The 20555-nt window shown below is 42.1% G+C and overlaps 1 protein-coding gene across 1 annotated transcript in view; it reads right to left on the bottom strand.

Annotated features, from left to right (window-relative positions):
- GPC6 (glypican 6) overlaps window positions 1–20555 on the bottom strand; it is a 1118958-nt gene that overhangs the window by 999119 nt on the left and 99284 nt on the right. The window lies entirely within an intron of this gene.

Genomic DNA, 20555 nt, shown 5'->3' with positions numbered 1-20555 from the left:
GTCTCTCCTCCTCTGTCAGTACGAGGATCTGAGTGTTTATATACATAGATCCCTGTTCTGGCTCTCAGGCTCGCGATTGTGGGTGGCCAGCGGACAACGCGGACGTTGGCCACGCGCACCAGGACCCCCTGCCGAGCAGAGGGCCTGTTATAACTCTTAAAGGAGCCAAAGTACCCATAAGGCGATTCGTGGGAAGGAGCCAACCTGCCCCTGTAAATATGCGTAAGCTGGTCGTCAAGTGATTAAAGTAACGCAATACCGTATCGCAAAAAATGGCCTGCTCATGAAGGGGGTAAAACCTTCCAAAGCTGAAGTGGTTAAAAAAAAAAGCGATTTACTACCGCTTAAAAAAAGTATATAAAAAACATGATCTCCTGGAAAAAGGAAACACATTTGCTCTCTTGGGATTTACATTTGTTAGCGAAGATCATCCCAGGCTGAGAGGATGCTCACCCTACCGCTCCAATATAATCTTTTTTTCTTTATTGCGCCTTCTTTCACTTCCACTTAAAAGGCTTGCTCTTTCAATATTGTAATTAAATATGATAATCAAATTGGAGGCAGAAGGTATGTAGAGTACTGATTGTAGATCAACAGTCCAGTATTATTATTATTATTATAAACAATTTATATAGCGCCAACAGTTTGTGCAGCACTTTACAATGTAGAGGGGGGGACACAAGTAGGTTATACAAGTAAAAGGACAAAAACTAAACTAAACTACAGTATATATCCTATATGCATTTGGTTAATGTGCTTAATATGCATAATATTACATGCACAAAAAAAGAAAGAAAGGTATCAAGTCCACAATCTCTGCGATTGTTATGGAGGAAGTCCACAATAGTATTTAAAATGATTAGAATAGGCATTTAGAAGGAGGAGGAAGAGGGAAGAAAAGAGTGGGGGTGATCCGCTATCAGGGCTGCCATCACAGAGGAACAGAGACCATGTTCCCAAAAACTGAAAAGACAAGAAGAGGGAGAAGAGGTGCCTCTGGGTGCAGATTTAAAACAATTTTTAATAAACAGTAAAATTATTCGCAATGCACTCACACTTTTGGAGTTAAAAGAAGGCATGTAGTGTTATTTCAAATAGGGCTGTCCTCTGTGTAGTCAGACTCTTCTTCGCTCAAGGGCTTAAGAAAGGAGCGCGGCTGTTCACGCTATCCACAGCCTGCACGCGTCGCATTCCGGTGACGTCATCACCATAGCCTGGCCTTCCATGCGCCCCAAGCCTCGTGTTGAGGACGAACTCCACTGCATCCGGCCGAACACCATCAAGCAGTGTATGAGGACACATCAAAGGATGCACACAGACAGGAGCGAAGAAGAGTCTGACTACACCAAGGACAGCCCTATTTGAAATAACACTACATGCCTTCTTTTAACTCCAAAAGTGTGAGTGCATTGTGAATTTATTATTAAAATTTGTTTTAAATCTGCACCCAAAGGCGCCTCTTCTCCCTCTTCTTGTCTTTTGGGGGACACAAGTACACAAGTACAAAAGCACATTTGTTTGCAGTACCATAGATGAACAATGGGATTGCACAGACTCTGTTATAATTAATGTAGCACTCTCTACCAATAAGTAGGTGCTAGTAATAGGTTTTTACTAGGAACTGTCAGCACGGGCAAATTTAGGCAGGCCTATGCTGCAAGCTGGGCCTGCCTGTTTTGATCGGGGGGCAGGGAGTGGTTAGTGGAGCAGTGGGTGTGGCCACCTGTGCTCTAGTTCTGAGGCGCCTCCCCTGCTTCCAGGGAGAATGTTCTGGAAGAGGGGCAGGGCCTAGAACTGGAGTGGCAGGCAGCTTGTGTGGGAGCCCTGACCAATCCCCAAATGGAATTGGCAGGGGATGGGCCTCCTATATAAGCTGAGGTAACATGCCACTGGGGGGGAGATGTCGGTTGAGTGAAGTGGCAGATGGAATACTAGGCAGCGGCAGGAGGGCACCCCCATCTGGGGGGGTGTGCCGATCTCAGGAGGAGGCCCAGGGAGAGCTGTGAAGGAACTTTGTCTCTACACCATCATTGGCATTGTCTTTATCATCACACGGTGGCTGATAAAGAACTCCTGGAGCAGAAGGGCAGGTGAGGCTGTCGGAACGTATGGTCCGGTCAAGTTCTCCATCAAGGACTCAGGTCAGTGAAAGGTCGGTGAGTATTATTACGACAGTTGAGGGCTGGATGTGCCAGGAAGTCTTTGAGGGAACTTTGCTTCTACACGGTCATTAGCAAAGTCTTCATCATTTACACGGTGAATGATGGGGAGTTCTGGATCAGAGGAAGAGACTGTGGGGATCTGTGTCAAATCGATGTGGCCTGAGGGCACAGGATTTGCAAGCTGGGCTGGCTGGGAACAGTAGTCCACCATTCAAAGAAATGCTTCTAAACTACTAGGCCTCCGGGCAGAGGTACTGCAGGTCTCAGGCTTAATAGCAGAGAAGCAACCAGAGCCTGCTTGGGGATTTATTCAGAGTGAGTCCTTCTTGCTCAATTGAAGATGTGACATTACTTCAGTTCAGAATAAGTTTGTGCAGGAGGGGAACTACAAGAGAAGCTTTGTGCAGGAGGAAAGTAGTTTCTGGGAACATCATTTCTACATGGTCAAGAGTGATGTCCTCATTCTCTACACAGTATTGAATGGGGAATTCTTGGAAGCAAATAGACTGCTGGAGTTGAGCAGAGAAGGAGCAACAGTCTGCATGGAGATGTAGGAGGAGAAACATAACAGTTACAGATGCACATCATATCTTCTGGCTCTAAATATGTGCTAGTGTATCTAATCTTTAAAATATGATGGCAATGATTTATCCTATGTGTACAAAAAGATACGCTGCACTATGGTGAAAATATCAATCTGGAGATTATTAATGCATATAAGGTATACTGAAAGTACTTGATAAGCAGCTTATCCAGCCACAGCAAGGCACAAAGGATATATATAAAAAAACAAGTGATTTTAAGGTGCAATGTGTAAATTATATACTAGATGTATACCATTAGAATGAGAGTAGCGATGACTAGACTACTAACTGTATATATAATGAATGAAAAATTATTTATATAATCTGAAAATTTACCGTGTAAAAAATATATAAATATATCGCAGTGATAAGTGCAAAAATACAACAAAGTGCCAAGTGCCACACAATGAGTGTAAATATCAAATCCAAGATGTGATACATGGTTATTAAAGTCCAATTTATGAAAGAAATGCACATAAAGTCCATAAAAACAGTTCAAAAAAATCCAATGTGCGTGCATTAATCTTAGTGCTTAGTGCTCAGAATTCCATGCTCAAGTGCCATCCAGTGACCCCCCGGGGACAGCCGCTCACCTCAGAGCGTGCGACTCAGCTGTGAGACTGAATCTAAACACGCTTATGAGCCATCCCACAGCTCAGTGATGGAATCCAGATACACAGTTTTCAGCAGAAACTCCACAGTTAGGAATAAAGGAAAAGAAAAACTGGATAGTGTGATATCGTTTATAAATGTTTATTAGAATAAAAGCTCCCCACATTAGGGTACTCACATTTGCAAGGTGCGTGAGTGCACCAATCTGATAACAGTCTCCAAAGTTTGCCTCAAAGTTTGCCTGTCAGGAGGGATAAGCTGTGCATTGCATCTCAGTGGAGTGAAAGGCTCTGTGCTCCGTCCTGGCCCCCCCCACATGTATTCGACACAGGGTCACGTGTCTTCATCAGGGGGATGAATGCACGCACGTTGAATTTTTTATGAACTGTTTTTATGGACTTTATGTGCATTTCTTTCATAAATTGGACTTTAATAACCACGTATCACATCTTGGATTTGATATTAACACTCATTGTGTGGCACTTGGCACTTTGTTGTATTTTTGCACTTATCACTGCAATATATTTACATATTTTTTACACGGTAAATTTTCAGATTATATAAATACATTTTCATTCATTATATATACAGTTAGTAGTTTAGTCATCGCTACTCTCATTCTAATGGTATACATCTAGTATATAATTTACACATTGCACCTTAAAATCACTTGTTTTTTTATATATATCCTTTGTACCTTGCTGTGGCTGGATAAGCCGCTTATGACATATTTTCAGTATACCTCATATGCATTAACAATCTCCAGATTGATATTTTCACCTTAGCGCAGCGTATCTTTTTATACACATTGTATTGCACGGCATATGAAACGTGTTCTGCGCGGGCAGCTAGGTGATTTCCACATTTGAGGCAATATACCATTGTGGCTCGCAAAATCCCTTTTTTATCTATCTAGACTTATCCTATGGGCATCCCATATACCCTTTTCCCCAGTCAAGTTGTACCCCCCAATAAAACAAAAACAAAACCAGCAAAAGACTGTTCATTGTCTCTGCAAGTGATGTATGAAGTCTGGCAGCGGGGTGAATTGGTGGATTGTCTGTTACTAGTGGCAACTACACCGCTACATTTATAATTTGGAAACTTTGCTCATATGTTTGTCATAAGTTCCATTGGTTATTGTTTTTATCCTTTCATGTCTATGAAATTGGAATTTTTCAAATAAAGATAGATTATATAAAACAAAACTGTTTTGCAACCAAAGTGGAAGTAAGTTTGTGAATATGGAGCCAAGTAGGCCCATACAGGCAATCTGGCAATCACGGTCTTTGCCTGGAGGGTTTTTGTGTCTGAGAGTGTGTAATCATGCACCATATGAATATGCGGAAATAAAAGTGATAATCAGAACAGGCAGTGCACTGATTACAACGCACATTAGTATGCTGATTTTTGTGAGATGTGATAAAAAGATCCTTTCTAATGAGCTTTGCTGTATTCTGAAAGATGTCATCAGCTTTACAGAAAGTGTTATGAAAGGGGAACTCCATTTTTTTCCATTTCATCTCATAATTAAGTGTGAACAAGTGAAGGAACATCATATTGCTTCCTGATAAGGCAATCATAATGTGTTCTTTCTTAAAACACATTTTCTTGGTTTTATAAAAGGTGCTATCTTCTTTACTTAAATAAAATGAAAAGTCCAGAAACATGAGCCGTGTCAGATCAAAACTCTGTGGTATCCACGTCTTTTTTTTCATTGTTCATTTGTGAATATCTCTATAAGATAGTCTACATAATGAAAAATGATTTTGCCTATTCTAAAGCAAAAACGAAAAAAAAAGTCTAATAGTTATATTTTATAGTTTGACCCTTTATGCTGGCCATACATTATTTTAATTGCATAAGTAATGCATTGGTGGCCTAATTAACACTGACCTTTCTGCAACATTATAGGTTTATGAATACATTTCAGGCATGTCACCATATACAGAAACAGTATAATTTATAAAAGAAGCGTTATTTATCATTAAAGGAAATGTAGAACCAAAACTTTTTTGGCTATACTTCTCCTGTGGGTCACATGAGTGCACTTAGTTCTGCAATCATGTGACCCAAATTCAGTCGACAGCAGGCTAAAGTCACAGAGCCAGTGCAGGGATCCTGACAATAATGTCAGGATCCCCCTCGATGCCTAACCGGCAGCTGGCTCAGCCTCTCAGCACATTCCTGACAGACTAAGCCAGGCGATCCTGTCCCCTCCACAGCTAAGAGCTCCAGTGAGCACAGGAGGGGCAAAAGAGCAGAGAGTGGTGACAGTCAGAGAAGACCCGATAACTGAGCTATCAGCTGTCTTTGATCACTCAGTTCTTTGTGTAGAGCTGGCAGGGACAGTTCCTGTCAAGTGACTTTGCCTTAGCTGAGATCATGCCAGTGGCAGCCCGTGCATTAGGGGCGCATGGGCACCGCCCCCTATCCATGTGTCTGGCCCCTGATCTACTTACAGGGACACCGGACCAATGGATTCCATTGGCGGGGGTATTTTTTTGAAGCATGTGATTAGAGCCAGAGGCACTAATAGGCTTCAAAAAAGGGTGGGCTCCGGGTGCAGAGCACTGCGCCCGAAGCCCACCCAGTTGTGTGACGATAGTGAATGAATATTCATTTCGCCACACTAATCCTCCTCCCAGCCAATCAGGAAGCAGTGTCTGAGACCAATCACCTGATTGGCTGAAAGGACAGGCGATCCTATTGGACGCCTAGCAGGAGGAGAGAAGAGACATACGGTGGAAGCCGCCGTGATCTACGAGAAGACACAGGAGCCTCTGCCTGACCCACAGCTCGCTGCCTTCACCTGCTGCCTGACCCGCAGCTCGCTTCCCGTCACCAGCTGTCTGACCCGCAGCTCGCCACCCCTCACCTGCTGCCTGACCCGCAGCTTGCTGCCCGTCACCTGCCACCTAGATAGGGTAAGTACCACAGTGGGCGGGCAGAGGGATGCTGGCTAATTTTTTTTTTATTTTACGTTTTTTTCCCCTGGTGATCTGGCCAGTTAACACATCTCCTGTAGTAGAGTGCCCCCACTGTGGATGAAGGGGGCATATTTGGACTGCAGCATTGTCAGTCTGAGAAAGGGGAGTTAGCTGTACTCGCAGATTTAAATATACCAACACATTGAATCCAAACCCCAGCTCACACTTTATAGGCAGCAAACAGTTTTCTTTTCTTTTAGGATAAAGGTTTTACATAAATAAGTAAAGGCTAATCATTGTAAGCCCCCTTGTCAGTAGTAAGTGTTTTGTCTCATCTCTGTAACTGATACATTCTGCTGGAGAGCTTTTTCTTTTGAAAAACAACAGACTTGCTGGCTGGATCACCAGATGAAAATAGAAAAAAGAAAGCTTAAAAGAGAAAATGAATATAACCATCACATCTAAGAAATGGCAAGCTGCAATATATTAAATGTTTGTTTTTGGGTTTAATACTGCTTTAACTTGCATGCATTTAAAGAGAAACTATGGACACAATAAAAAAAATACATATGTAATTCAGTCTATCATTAGCATTAATACAACTGTTGATACTGGCGGTAAAACTGACACTTTCATTTTCCTTTTTCATACCAAGCTGTCCAGCAAAAGTGGCAGTTAGTGGGTTGACAGAACAATTTTCCACTTACAAGGGTGCTTACAATGATCAATAATTATTCTTATAGTTACTACCTTTATTCCAAAAGGAAAAATGCTTTTGTTGTAACTGCTTAAAAAGTGTAAGCTGCAGTTAGACTTTAAAGTGGATGTAAACCTCATGTTCAACAATTACAGAAGACATGCACCATGTGTTAGCCTTTTCTTTAAAAATCATAGCACATTAGTTGTACCTGCATTTTCTTATCCCTGTGCCTGTCACAGCCCTCTGAAAAACTCTGGTTTGTGGGCGTGTCTATGGGCCCAGAGCTCAGGAGGCGGAGTCCTGACATCACAGGACTCCCCTCCCATCTGTACACTCCTCCCTTCTCGTGGAAATCACACTTTCTTGAATGGCGAGCTGAAGACTGTGAAAACACTTATCCTCATAAACACTGGGAAGCATTTGAGGCACAGGGGGTGCAGACTTACATAGCAGGAGGAAACACACAGCGGACACTGCTGACACTTATCTGTGCTAACAGAGGAGGAGGGGAGAGACACGCTTTCACCATTGTCATCATTGTCAACAGAGCCAACAGCCTCACACAGATTTAACCCCACAGCTGCCAGGGAGGGAGCCGAGCAGGAGGATCACAATTAACCCCTCAACGGATGGGCACTTTTACTGTAGTGTGCTACTTCCAAGTAGTAGTTACACAGTAAAAAGTGCTCAGCCATTGAGGGTTTAATTGTGATCCTCCTGCTCGGCTCTCTCCCTGGCAGCTGTGGGGTTAAATCTGTGTGAGGCTGTTGGGCTCTGTTGACAATGATGACAATGGTGAAAGCACATCTCCCCCTCCTCCTCCCTTAGCACAGATAAGTGTCGGCAGTGTCCGCTGTGTGCTGATTCCTGACAGTTGCTCAGCTTCCTTCTGCTATGAAAGTCTGCATCAGTCTCCTCAGGCTGAAGCTCCTTTTGGGAGCGATCTGTGTGATTGGTTGTGGGACACACGCCCCCTTCTCTCATGCATGGGTCTCCTAATAAGTCTGTCAGTCACAGCAGAGGAGGTGTGGTGACACATATTTTTTGTGTGTCAGGTTTCTTTACTGTAGGAAATCGGAGAGGAGTGTAGATGACTGGCTGCTCCTTTACTGACCAGACTGGGGGCAGATGACTTCTGCTGCTGTGCCCTGTGAGGTAGACTGCTCATTTGAATGTTTATGTTTCGGGTTTACAACCACTTTAATTTGAGAATCACATATACAGTCTAAATCTACTAGTCCATCTAACACTATCCTCTCCATAGGCTGACAAATGCTGCTGTTCAAAAGTAACTACATTACTCCTCCAAAGTTAATGTGTTACTAAACCCAGGACCCTGCATTCACTATATCTGGTCTCCCACAGTACACAGAACATGGAAATGCAATTATTTTAGTAAATATAAACTACTACATACCTTTTCTCATCAGCACTATATAGCAGTCTTGTGACTTCTATCAGTGTTTGGCTGAGCACTGGTTAAAACTTGTAGGAGGAGTTTTGATTCTCCTCAGACTGTTCTATGAGGCTGCATGACCCCTGACTTTATGGACACTGCTGATTGCCCGTGTGCTGATCACATGCACCCTCCCAGAAAAAACAAAAACTCTAATGCCGTGTACACACGGGAGGACTTTTCGACTGGACTGGTCCGACGGGACGAATCCGTCGGACAATCCGACCGTGTGTGGGCTTCATCGGACCTGCAGCGGACTTTTTCGGTCGAAAATCAGATGGACTTTAGATTTGGAACATGTTTCAAATCTTGCGACGGACTCGAGTCCGGTCTGTATGCTAGTCCGACAGACGAAAATCGTCACTAGGGCAGCTATTGGCTACTGGCTATCAACTTCCTTATTTTAGTCCGGTCGTACGTCATCACGTATGAATTCATCGGACTTTGATGTGATCGTGTGTAGGCAACTCCGTTTGTTCGAAAGTCCACCGGAAGTCCGTCAAAAGTCCGTCGAAAGTCCGTCGGAAAGACTGTCGGACCTTTGATGCCGAAAAGTCCGCCCGTGTGTACGCGGCATAACAATACACAACAAACTGAGTATGTGCAGAGTGCCTCCAAGGCTCTGTACTAGCAGCAGATGGATTGGGGACACTAAAAGAAGGAGAGGATCAGAGAAGACAGGATCAAACTGCTTTTTTACACAATGCAGAGTATTAACCCCTTAGGTTCCACAGTGAGTATAACAAGCATGCTTTACTACATATACAGACCGATTTTACTGCTGTGGATTTAGCAACACTTTAAGGCTGGGATCACACTATGTGCAGCCGTGGGGCACCGCAGGGGGTCCGGTACCTTCCTGTTCACAATTTCAGGTCCACATTAGGTCTGAATTTTTAGCTGAATTCGGATCTGAAACAGAGTCAAAGACGCCCCCGGACTCTTCTGTTGTGCACTCTGCGGCAGCATCCGGAGATGTGTGAACCGTCTTTATTGAGAGCCGGTCACACTCGAATTGGATGCGGGGAGACCTGCATCCAATTCGCAATAGTGTGAACCATCTTCATTGAGAGCTGGTCATGTGATTTGGATGCGAGGAGACCCGCATCCAATTCGCAATAGTGTGAACCCAGCCTCAAGTGAAGGAATAAGCATTAACAAGCAATATTGCTGACAGTTAAAAAAAGCTCTTTTGAGTGCTTGTTGTGCAAGTCTTCTGCTATTCTAGAATATTTGTGCTAACAAACCTAAATTTATTGGAAAAAAAAATGATTTTTTGAAAGAAAATGCACTGCCCAGCGAAGTCACAGTATTATTTATGGCCCATGTTTTGAGAATGGGCAGTTTGCAGTTCTTTATTGTTAGTTTATTTTACAGAGAACAATGACCATTCAAAACCAACAGCGTAACTGAATGCGACTACAACTCTGCTGGGAACTCAGAAGCCCAGATCTGCAAGGCTTGAGTGCTAAACCATGCAGCTATCGTGCTCTGAATGGAAAAATAGGAATGTTAGGATATAAAATCCTCAAAATTAAAGTCTTTTCTACAGAAAGCTATAAATAGCAAACATAAAGTGACTTTATATGACTTTGCTTATAGTAAAGTAGTTTTGTACTGTATAGTCTTGGCCGCTTAGAGTTTTTACATTAGGTACTCCCTGAAAACATCCACTGCACCACTGGGACCCCCAAGTCAGCAACTTCTACTGTATGCTCCACACAGTGAAATATCAGAATCGGGAAATGATCAGAGAAGGAATAATTCCCTACTCTAAGAAAATTTTCCAACATGTTAGAAAATATTTGCATGAAGTACTGAGCACTTCTGCTCAGTTGCTTGGGAGTTAATACCTACAAGGCTGCACTAAAAATGTTGCTTGAACCACCTGATTCTCTTTTATGGAAACACAACTGTTGGGTTTCATTTTAGCTACTTTACTAGTCTCAAAAGTGTCCGTTAATTGAGGTTTATCATAAATATTAAAGCGGAGTTCCGCCCATATAAAAGTCAGCAGCTACAAAAAGTGTAGCTGTTGACTTTTAATAATCAATCACCTGTCCCACGGTCCAGCAATGCCGGCCAACAAAGCCACGCTCCTCTCCCCCTCCTCTCCTGTGACTGTGGGCGCCCGGCTGTGAAGGCACTGTGTATTCGCGAGCCACGTGCTGTGATTGGCCGAGCAATCTTCTGGGACCTGTGACGTGTCCCAGAAGATTGCACAGAGGGAGAGGTGAACTTTCTTCCAGCTCTGCGGAGCCAGAGGAGGAAGAGGGAGCTGGATGCCCCTAAAAAGAAGGTATCCGCTCCCCCCAAAAAAATGACATGGCAAATGTGGCATTTCAGGGGGTCACCTACACTTAAAGCGGAAGTTCCATTTTTGGGTGGAACTCCGCTTTAAGCAGAAGACATAGTGATATTTACTCAGGGAATCTAAGAAGCTTTTCATTTGTGAGTTAGAAGCTCAAAATTCTGAACTAAAGTGTGATTCTGCAAATTTTATAGAACTCCTGGCACTACCAATGGGTGCTTGTTGTTTCCTACAACTAGGTTAATGGAGAACTTCAGATAAAACTTATCATTAGTGCAGAAGACATAACAAAAGCTGCTTACCTTTGTTTGCATGTCATCTTTTTAATGCACAGTCTGTTACTTGTTTGATTCTCAACATACGCAGTAGTCCCATACTCTGTGATGGGAGACGAATCAAAGTGGAAACTGTTGCTGATGAAATTTTAAGCTTCAGTATCAGGACTTTACATTTGAAAATAAAAGCAGGTTATGCTGACATACATCTGATATTGTGTACGTTTACAGGTGATATCTGTATTGATCTTCATTAAGTTAAAGCTCACTTAAAGTGATTGTATAGACTAGTTTTTTTTTTTTTTTTTAAATAACAAACATGTTATACTTACCTCCTCTGTGCAGATGGATTTGCACAGAGCAGCCCAGATCCTCCACTTCTCGGGTCCCTCTTTGCTGCTCCTAGCCCCTCCCTCTGGTGAGTGGCCCCTCGGCCAGCAGCTTGCTAGAGGGGGCACCCGAGCTGAGTCAGAGCTCTGTGTATCCATTTAGACAAAGAGCCCGGACCTGGCGCAGCCCCCTCTCTTCCCTGATTGGCTGACTGATTTTTATTGAAAGCCGCGGGAGCCAATGGCGCCACTGCTGTCTCTCAACAAATCAGGATGAGTGTCTGGGACAGCTAAGACACTCATGGACATCACTGCAGAGAGATGGGGCTCAAGCAAGTAATTAGGGGATGCTGGGGAGGCTGCTACTCACAGAAGGTTTTTTATCTTAATGCATAGAATGTAATTAAGATAAAAAACCTTCTGCCTTTACAACTCCTTTAAAATTTCGGTTTAAATTTGCGAAAAGCATTCTGGACACATCAAAACAAAAAGTGTTTACAGTTCATTTACTTTCTAAAGCAGCCACAGCCTAAGACCCCTTTCACACTAAGGCATTTTTCAGGCGCTTTTGGGCTAAAAATAGTGCCTGTAAAGCGCCTGAAAAACAGCTCCCCTGCAGTCTCAGTGTGAAAGCCCGAGTGCTTTCACACTGAGGCGATGCGCTGGCAGGACGTTAAAAAAACTCCTGCAAGCAGCATCTTTGGAGCGATGATGGAACGGTGTATACACTGCTCCTAAACTGCTCCTGCCCATTGAAATTTATGGGCAGCGCTGCCGAACCGCCGGCAAAGCGTCGCTGCATCGGCGTTTTGCGGGTTGTTCTAACCCTTTTTCAGCTGCTACCGGGGGTTAAAAGTGCCCCGCTAGTGACCGAAAAACCTCTGCAAAAAGGACGGTAAATCGCCGCTAAAAATGGTGGCGCTCTACCACTGACGCCCCATTGTGAAAGCAGCCCAAGTAGAAAAGGTCTGCTGGACCTCTGCAATAAGACCAGCTAGACCCAGCTAGACAGCAAGGGTTGCACTCTGCAGCTGTTGGCAAGAAATGGAGTTTTCTACTTTTTCATGAAGAAAACAAGCTGGAAGACAATGAATATCTTTTTTTTTTTTTTTTTTTTTTATACTTGGCAAGTATTCAACTAATTTAAACTGGGGGTTCACTTGGGATAACTAAACTATATCTGAGCACCTTAAACTGAAACCACTATTAAATTAAATTTCAAAAAATCAAAGCAAACTCACCCATCCATCCATGTCTCCATGGTTTATTTTGTTCAGAAATCAATTAGAAAAACACCCTCCTTACCTCACACCATGGAGATTGCATTAAATATATCCTACTATCTACCCCAACTGGGGTTTATGGGTGATTCAGCTCACTACCTGCAAATGTTTCGAAATTGCCCCTAGATACAGAGATTTTGGTCTGAGCCCCTTTGCTTTATCTCTACTCTAAGTATTATTCAAATCCCAGTGCAGGTAGAAATATGTCTCTTGGGATTGGTGGAATCACTGGTCTCTGCTAGAGCTATCAGGACCTTCCTGGGTCATCTTTTATTTTATGCCAGAAAATCAATTGTGTTAATATGGAAATTGAATGTGACCCCCACTCTAGATTTCTGGAAATACTTGGTAAACTCGTATCATAAGTTGGGCCTCTCTGATTATTGAGTACCCCTATTAATGGAGACCTATCAGTAACTCTGGTGGGCAGGGGATACTACTACATGCCCTGTTAGATCTGAGTTTTGGTAACAATGTGGAATGTAATCTGTTATGGTGTTATCTGTTATGTGACATGTTTCCTCCTGTTCATTACTACTTCTCGGTGGATCTGAGCATGTCTTAGTTATGGTACATATGCAACCTTTAGGGCTCGTTTACACCATACATGCATGAAAACTGATGGGGACTGAAGGGAAATTCGCACAGGTTTAATTTGCAGAGACATCAGTTTCACATCAGTTTTACATCAGTTTTCATGCACGTTGACATCAGTTTTCATGCGCGTCAGTTATGTGCCCTATTCACACTAATATTGAAGTCATGTCAGTTTTTTCCAGTGCAGAAAACTGCATACACGCTGCAGATTCCTGCGCAGAAAAAATCTGCAAATTGTGGTGTCAACAGAACACATAGAGAACTATTGTTTTTGTTGTGTCCTTGTAGAACGCGTGCAGAAAAACTGACATCCCTGTACCATGGTGTGAATGAGGCCTTACAGTTTTCTTTTGCTGTTTTATTGTATAATGCCTTGAGCCAGGGAATGCCCAATCTTCAATGTTTTGTACTCTAAAGAATTTAAAAGTCAGTAAAAAGAATAAAAAAAAAAAAGAAAAAAAAAGAAAAACACACCCAAAAACACAAAGCATGTAGGCCGGAATATGTGCTTAACTGAGAAAGACTCCTGGGATGTATGACATAATTTTGGCCTAAGCCAGAAAAAAAGAAGTAACTAAAGAAAAAAAAACAGTTAAAACAAGAAAATGCAGTATAATATACCTTCCTATCTATCTAATAATGATAGTAGCATAACGATTAAAAATAGTTAACGATATTTGAGAGTTTAGTTTCACTTTAAGAATGTATTGTATCTTCCATGTGCATGAAGAAATAAGCAATTTTAACAAGTGGTACTACTGCTGTTTATTATAGCAAATTAACACCTCAAATGTGTTGATTTACAGAATGCAAAGAGACTATTCACTTTGCTAGCGAGGGTAGTTTAGTGTAGTACACGTGTTCGTTAAAGCAGAAATGAAATAAGATGTGAATCATAACTTTTAACAATACTCAAAATGATTTAACATTCTTAATGCATAATAAATTGCAAATCTGTTCTGAAACTGTCTCATTGCTTTCTAAACCTAATCTTGTTTCCAGTAATCTGCATTATGATACCAAGACACAGGTCTTAACCAATACATACAAAAAAATACACTTTAATTAGGAGAATAAAGTGTAGCATGTATAAAAAAAATTGTAGTCACAACCAAAATATTCGTAATGTGCAACTGATTGGTATGACCAAAATAAAGTAAAAAAACTTTACTAAATACTTTACTTTACTTTTATAAATACCAATCACTAAGTAAATCAAATCTATGTAGACATTTCAGTAAGCTATAATTAGCATAATAAAAATTCATTTATTTTCAAATTCTTTTTATAGATTTTACTGAAGAAAAACACACATAACATACCGGTACTTAAAAACAACAAATCGGGACATACTAACAAATTCAGCGTATAAATATATGTTAAAAAATAAGAAGAATTTGTTGCACTATACATCTTTAGTATCAGTTAGTTCAATAAGATATCAGCAGCCAGCACAATATTGAAGGAAGTCAATAACAAGCTATATATGGTAAGTGTGCAGCACTTTAAATCCAAAAAAGACAATCCAGGAACAAAAGTTCAATAGAAGTTCAATCTGCAATAGACAGGGAATAGGGAGACCCGTCACAAGCACCGGACAATACAGCCGCTTACCCCCATGTGTTGAACCCTCATCACAAAGGTCTCATCAGTTTATGTAAAGTAAGCTCAGGTAAGAAGGAAGCCCATCTATCGCCATAAACTTAGTAGCAGCAGACCGGATAGTGGATGCAGCAAACCTGGATGTGACTGTCCTTGTTCAGAAATTTCCCCCCCAGCGGCAATCATCAAATATATGTCATCCCATGCAGACAAAAGGAGATAAACCTCATTGCGCAGTACATCATAACAGTATTTATTCAGATAAAAACAATTGAAATTGCACTCACATTGCTGACAAACAAAAGCAAGCTCTGTTTGTATGTATACAGCCTCTCCCCACCAGAAAGATGGCCGTCGTGTCCCAGCATGCAGTAGCGTCACGTTGCCGACTCCTCCCTACGTCGTTTCATGAGAGAATCACGTCATCAGGGACATGGCTAAACGGACGCTCGAGTAGTTTATATATGCTGAAAACAGTAATTGATATGCGGAAGTGGGATGTGCTCCAAATACATGTGAAAACACTGCTCACAGATATATGAGCAGCCAAGTCTACATCCTCTATTAACAATAAAACACCTCATTTGATCAAGAATGAATGTTCCAAAAGTACTATAAACACACTATGGCATAATAAAATGCTAGTATATAATATATACAGGATAATATAATATAATATATAAGGATCTGTATAAAAAAACAAATATTATACTCGGACCCAGCGCCATCCTGTGGATTGAGGAAAAATTTCATTCAACCATATAAACATACAAACACATGAATACAATGTATAAAATTGGATTTTCATATACAAAATTAAAATAATACTTACAAATATATAGGAAGGGGAAAAATAAAATAAATTATTTAACGGAAAACTACCTAAAAGGAATGGGATGTTTCAGCATCAACCAATTAAACCATTCATCATGAATTACGGATGAATGCATTAACATCCCATTCCATACAACATTTTGCATACCCCTTATGAAGCATATAGCTCCGAAAGTCTCCCCCTCTCCCCACCCAAAAATGGAAAAAGTGATAAATATGACATTTATTGTGTAAGAAGGGGGGACCTGAGGAGCCCTACCGAAGAGACACTCCCCAATCTCACCTATCAAAAGTGCCCATCTCCTCTCCCAATCTACAACTAACATATCAATCCAAATAACACACACATCCCAAAAATTACCCAGAGGGTAAAAAGAGAAAAAAAAAACGAAAACATTTTTTCCCCCACTCTCTAAAATTATCAATTGATAATCATATATCTATTGAAAAGCCTCAGTGTCAGCAATAGAGCTATATCAGGACAATTACGTGCCCCTACTTAATAAATTTAAACAAGATCTGAATGGCTATCTTGCTGACAGGATGTCCTGGGTCGGTAGGATAAGCGTGATTAAAATGATGACCTTACCAAAAGCCTTGTATATTTTCCAAACCCTCCCGATTATTGTTCTGAGAGCTTATTTTAAGACGCTTAGAGTATTAATAGATTTATCTGGAAACACAAAAGCCCTCGAATTTCCCACAAGACATTGGTTAGACCTAAATCAGCCGGGGGTCCGTCTCTTGCAGATTTTGAGAAACACCATGAAGCTGCAGCACTGCAGAGAATAATAGATTGGGTTCGTGGTGCCCCCTCCCCCAAAAAAAAATGGGTGCAACTGGAGGAGAATTTAAGCAAAGCAACCTTGGGCCAGATAATCTGGTTGCCAAGGCAATACAGAGGTCTTGCTAAGGATTTGTCCCCAGATACGATAGAGACTTTTAGATTATGGGATCATTTACACAACAATACAGTCTGGCAGTACAATAGTCCCTTAATGTCTGTCTCAGGTACAAACTTTCCACCAGGAAAAGAGAATAAGATATATCTAAAATGGACCATGTCGGATTCTTTGAGATTAAAGGACATCTTAAATGGGAATGCCCTTTGCTCTCTTCCTGAACTACATAATAGGTACAGCCTTCTGCCTTTGGATGTTTGGAGATATTGACACCTCCAGCACTTTGCGGAAGCTTTCCCAAAACCCCTTCGCTCTGTTCATGAGCTCGGCCCTTGGGAAAGACTTGTGGACCAGGGGGGAATAAACAAACATGGAATCTCTAATATATATAAGAGGTTGATTTCACCATCAGACCCTGGGTCGTCAGGCCTCCTGGAGAGCTGGCAACATGAACTAAATCAACCTTTACCAGAAGCATTGAGAAATAAAGTGATAGACTATGTCAATTCAACTTCATCAGACACTAAGATAAAAGAATTGAATTACAAATTGTACTATGTTCAAACAAAACTGTACAAGATTAACCCTGTGCTGGAGGGAATGTGGGGGTGAGGGAACACATGCCCATATGTCGTGGTTCTGCCCCTTGATTCAGACTTATTGGAAGGAGGTGTTGAGTCTAATCAAAAAGATTAGTAATGTGGAAATTAGGCAGGACCCCTGGCAATGTTTGTTCCATGCCACAGGTGACTCAAGGAAAACATATAAAGTGGCCATCACACCATTTCTGCTAAACTCAGCAAAAGTAATAATTCCGAAATATTGGAAAGTAAAGAAAAGTCAGACAATAAAGGATTGGTTTAGGTAAGTGGATAGAACTAGGTTAATGGAAGAATTAATGTCTATACAGAATGATAATAGAGATAGATTTCATAAAACTTGGAGTAGTTGGCTTGAGTTTAAACGGTTCCCAATTATATGAGCTATCTGGGTAAAGAGACCGGCTCTTAGGAGGAGGGGGATACAGGGCAAACCCTGTGAGGGGGGTAGTGATTATGGGCAGAGGGGTTAGGCGTAATCTGGTATTGGGTTACACTCTGCCTTCCAAGGACCTATCCTAGCTCCTTGTCTCTCTCTCTCCCCCCCCCCCACAATTTTTCTTCCTTTTTTTTGTAGGAAGGAGGTGGTAGGGGAACACAGGTATGGGTGGAGCTGAGGAGGCACCGTATATAGGTGTCTCGGGACACATTTTACAATAGAGACTTTTCAAAAGATATAAATGTAAAATTGATAAGAATAGAGATTGGGGTTTTTTATGGATAACTTTTGGGGGTTGGGCACCTTTGATAGAGCAATTGGGGAGCGTCTCATAGGTAGGACCTCCCAGGTCCCCCTTCCTACACAAAAATTGTATTGCTAGCAAATTTTTCATCCCTAAGTGGGGGGGGGGGGGGTGGAAGGGGAGGGAGGAGTTGAAAAATGGAGTAATGGAACACAGGTTTGCGTGGAACAGAGGAGACACCATATATAGCTGTCTCGGGACATACCTTTCAATATACACTTTTCAATAGATATATGAATATAAAACCTAATTTAGTGAGATAATATAGCAAACAGTCCAAAGTGATAAAGTCCATGTGCTTAGATCTGATATAATAAAGAAAAAGTGTGAAGGATCGGGTGCTCAAACAGCAATAATTTTTTGACAGTTGTGAGCACTAATTACTTCCACATCCAGAAATCCACCCGAAGTGTGCCCTAGGAGCTCACCTCAATCAAAGACCCCAGTGGGTCTAATAGCACCTTGATATGATTTTGGACTGTATGCCATATTATCATACTAAATGAATTTGTATTATGCTAATTATAGCTGATGGACATTTCTACATAGAGTATCTCACAAAAGTGAGTACATCCCTCACATTTTTTTATAAATATTTTATTATACGTTTTCATGTGACAACACTGAAGAAAATACACTTTACTACAATGTAAAGTAGTGAGTGTACAGCTTGTATAACAGTGTAAATAGTCCCCTAAAATTACTCAACACACAACCTTTAATGTCTAAACAGCTGGCAACAAAATTGAGTACACCCCTAAGTGGAAATGTCCAAACTGGGCCCAATTTGCCATTTTCCCTCTCCGGTGTCATGTGACTCCTTAGTGTTACAAGGTCATAGGTATGAATGGGGAGCAGGTGTGTGAAATTTGTGTTATCGCTCTCACTCTTTCATACTAGTCACTGGAAGTTCAACATGGCACCTCATGGCAAAGAACTCTCTGAGGATCTGAAAAAAAGAATTGTTGCTCTACATAAAGATGGCCTAGGCTATAAGAAGATTGCCAAGACCCTGAAACTGAGCTGCAGCGCCGTGCCCAAGACCATACAGCGGTTTAATGGGACATGTTCCACTCAGAAGAGGCCTCGCCATGGTCGACCAATAAAGGTGAGTGCACATGCTCAGCATCATATCCAGAGTTTGTCTTTGGGAAATAGGCGTATGAGTGCTGCCAGCATTGCTGCAGAAGTTGAAGGGGTGGGGATCAGCCTGTCAGTGCTCAGACCATACGCCACACACTGCATCAAATTGGTCTGTCACCCAGAAGGAAACCTCTTCTAAAGATGATGCACATGAAAGCCTGCAAACAGTTTTCTGAAGACAAGTAGACTAAGGACATGGATTACTGGAACCATTTTCTGTGGTCTGATGAGACCAAGAGAGGAGTACAAAGACAAGTGTGGTTTGCCTACAGTCAAGCATGGTGGTGGGAGTGTCATGGTCTAGGGCTGCATGAGTGCTGCCGGCACTGTGGAGCTACAGTTGTGACATACTGAAGCAGAGCAGGATCCCCTCTCTTTGGAGACTGGGCTGCAGGGCAATATTCCTTCATGATAACGACCCCAAACACACCTCCAAGATGACCACTGCCTTGCTAAAGAAGCCGAGGGTAAAGGTGATGGACTGGCCAAGCATGTCTACAGACCTAAACCCTATTGAGCATCTGTGGGGAATTCTCAAACAGAAGGTGAAGGAGCACAAGGTCTCTAACATCCACCAGCTCTGTGATGAAGTCGCCATAGAGGAGTGGAAGAGGATTCCAGTGGCAACCTGTGAAGCTCTGGTGAACTCCATGCCCAAGAGGGTTAAGGCAGTGCTGGAAAATAATGGTGGCCACACAAAATATTGACACTGTGGGCCCAATTTGGACATTTTCACTTAGGGGTGTACTCACTTTTGTTGCCAGCAGTTTAGATATTAAAGCGGAACTTCAGTCGTTTTTTCATCTTCCCATCTATTAAATCTTCTGCCATTGTTTTAAATTTGGATAGTAAAACTTTTTTTTCTGCCAGTAAATACCTTATATAGCCCACTTTCTGTTTCTTGTCTGGTAAAAAGCCTAGGCTTATGACATCATGCACAGCTCTCTCTCACTCTTGTGAGAGTTTTCAAGGAAGGGAGGGGGGATGAGTCATAGAAGGGCCAATGAGAGCTGCAGGGCTGGAGGTGTGCCTCTGTGTGTCTGTGTAAATCCAGGAAGTGAACAGGCAGCCATTGTGCTCTTGCTGGGTGTCCAGTGTGCTCCTGTCCCTTTAAGGGGGCTTGGGCCGCCTCCAGGCTCACCTGCCTACACCTATCCATTCAATGCATGTGCTTCCACTGTGGAGACACTTATAAATTTAGTAGTGTTAGGACTGCAAGTATACAGGGTGCCTTGACGAGGCCTTGCAGCTTTCACATGCGTTTGCAAATGTGTGCTAACTAAACCCCTGCTTTTAACATACGGTTAGACAGGCTAATTTGGTTGGTCAGCAGACTGGTTGGTGAGTTGAGCTATGGAATTGTCTTTGTCTTACATGTATATGCCCTCCATGTGCTCCTTACTGTGAAGGCCAGTTATGGGTGTGGGCGGTGGCCAGTGTTTTGTTACTGTACGTAAATTTGGGTCAGGGACACACTGGGCGCCTTTGCTGCC

The sequence above is a fragment of the Aquarana catesbeiana genome, linkage group LG02 (assembly GCF_042186555.1).
Source record: "Aquarana catesbeiana isolate 2022-GZ linkage group LG02, ASM4218655v1, whole genome shotgun sequence".
NCBI classification, from domain to species: domain Eukaryota; kingdom Metazoa; phylum Chordata; class Amphibia; order Anura; family Ranidae; genus Aquarana; species Aquarana catesbeiana.
This window is presented reverse-complemented; position numbering and strand designations above follow the sequence as displayed.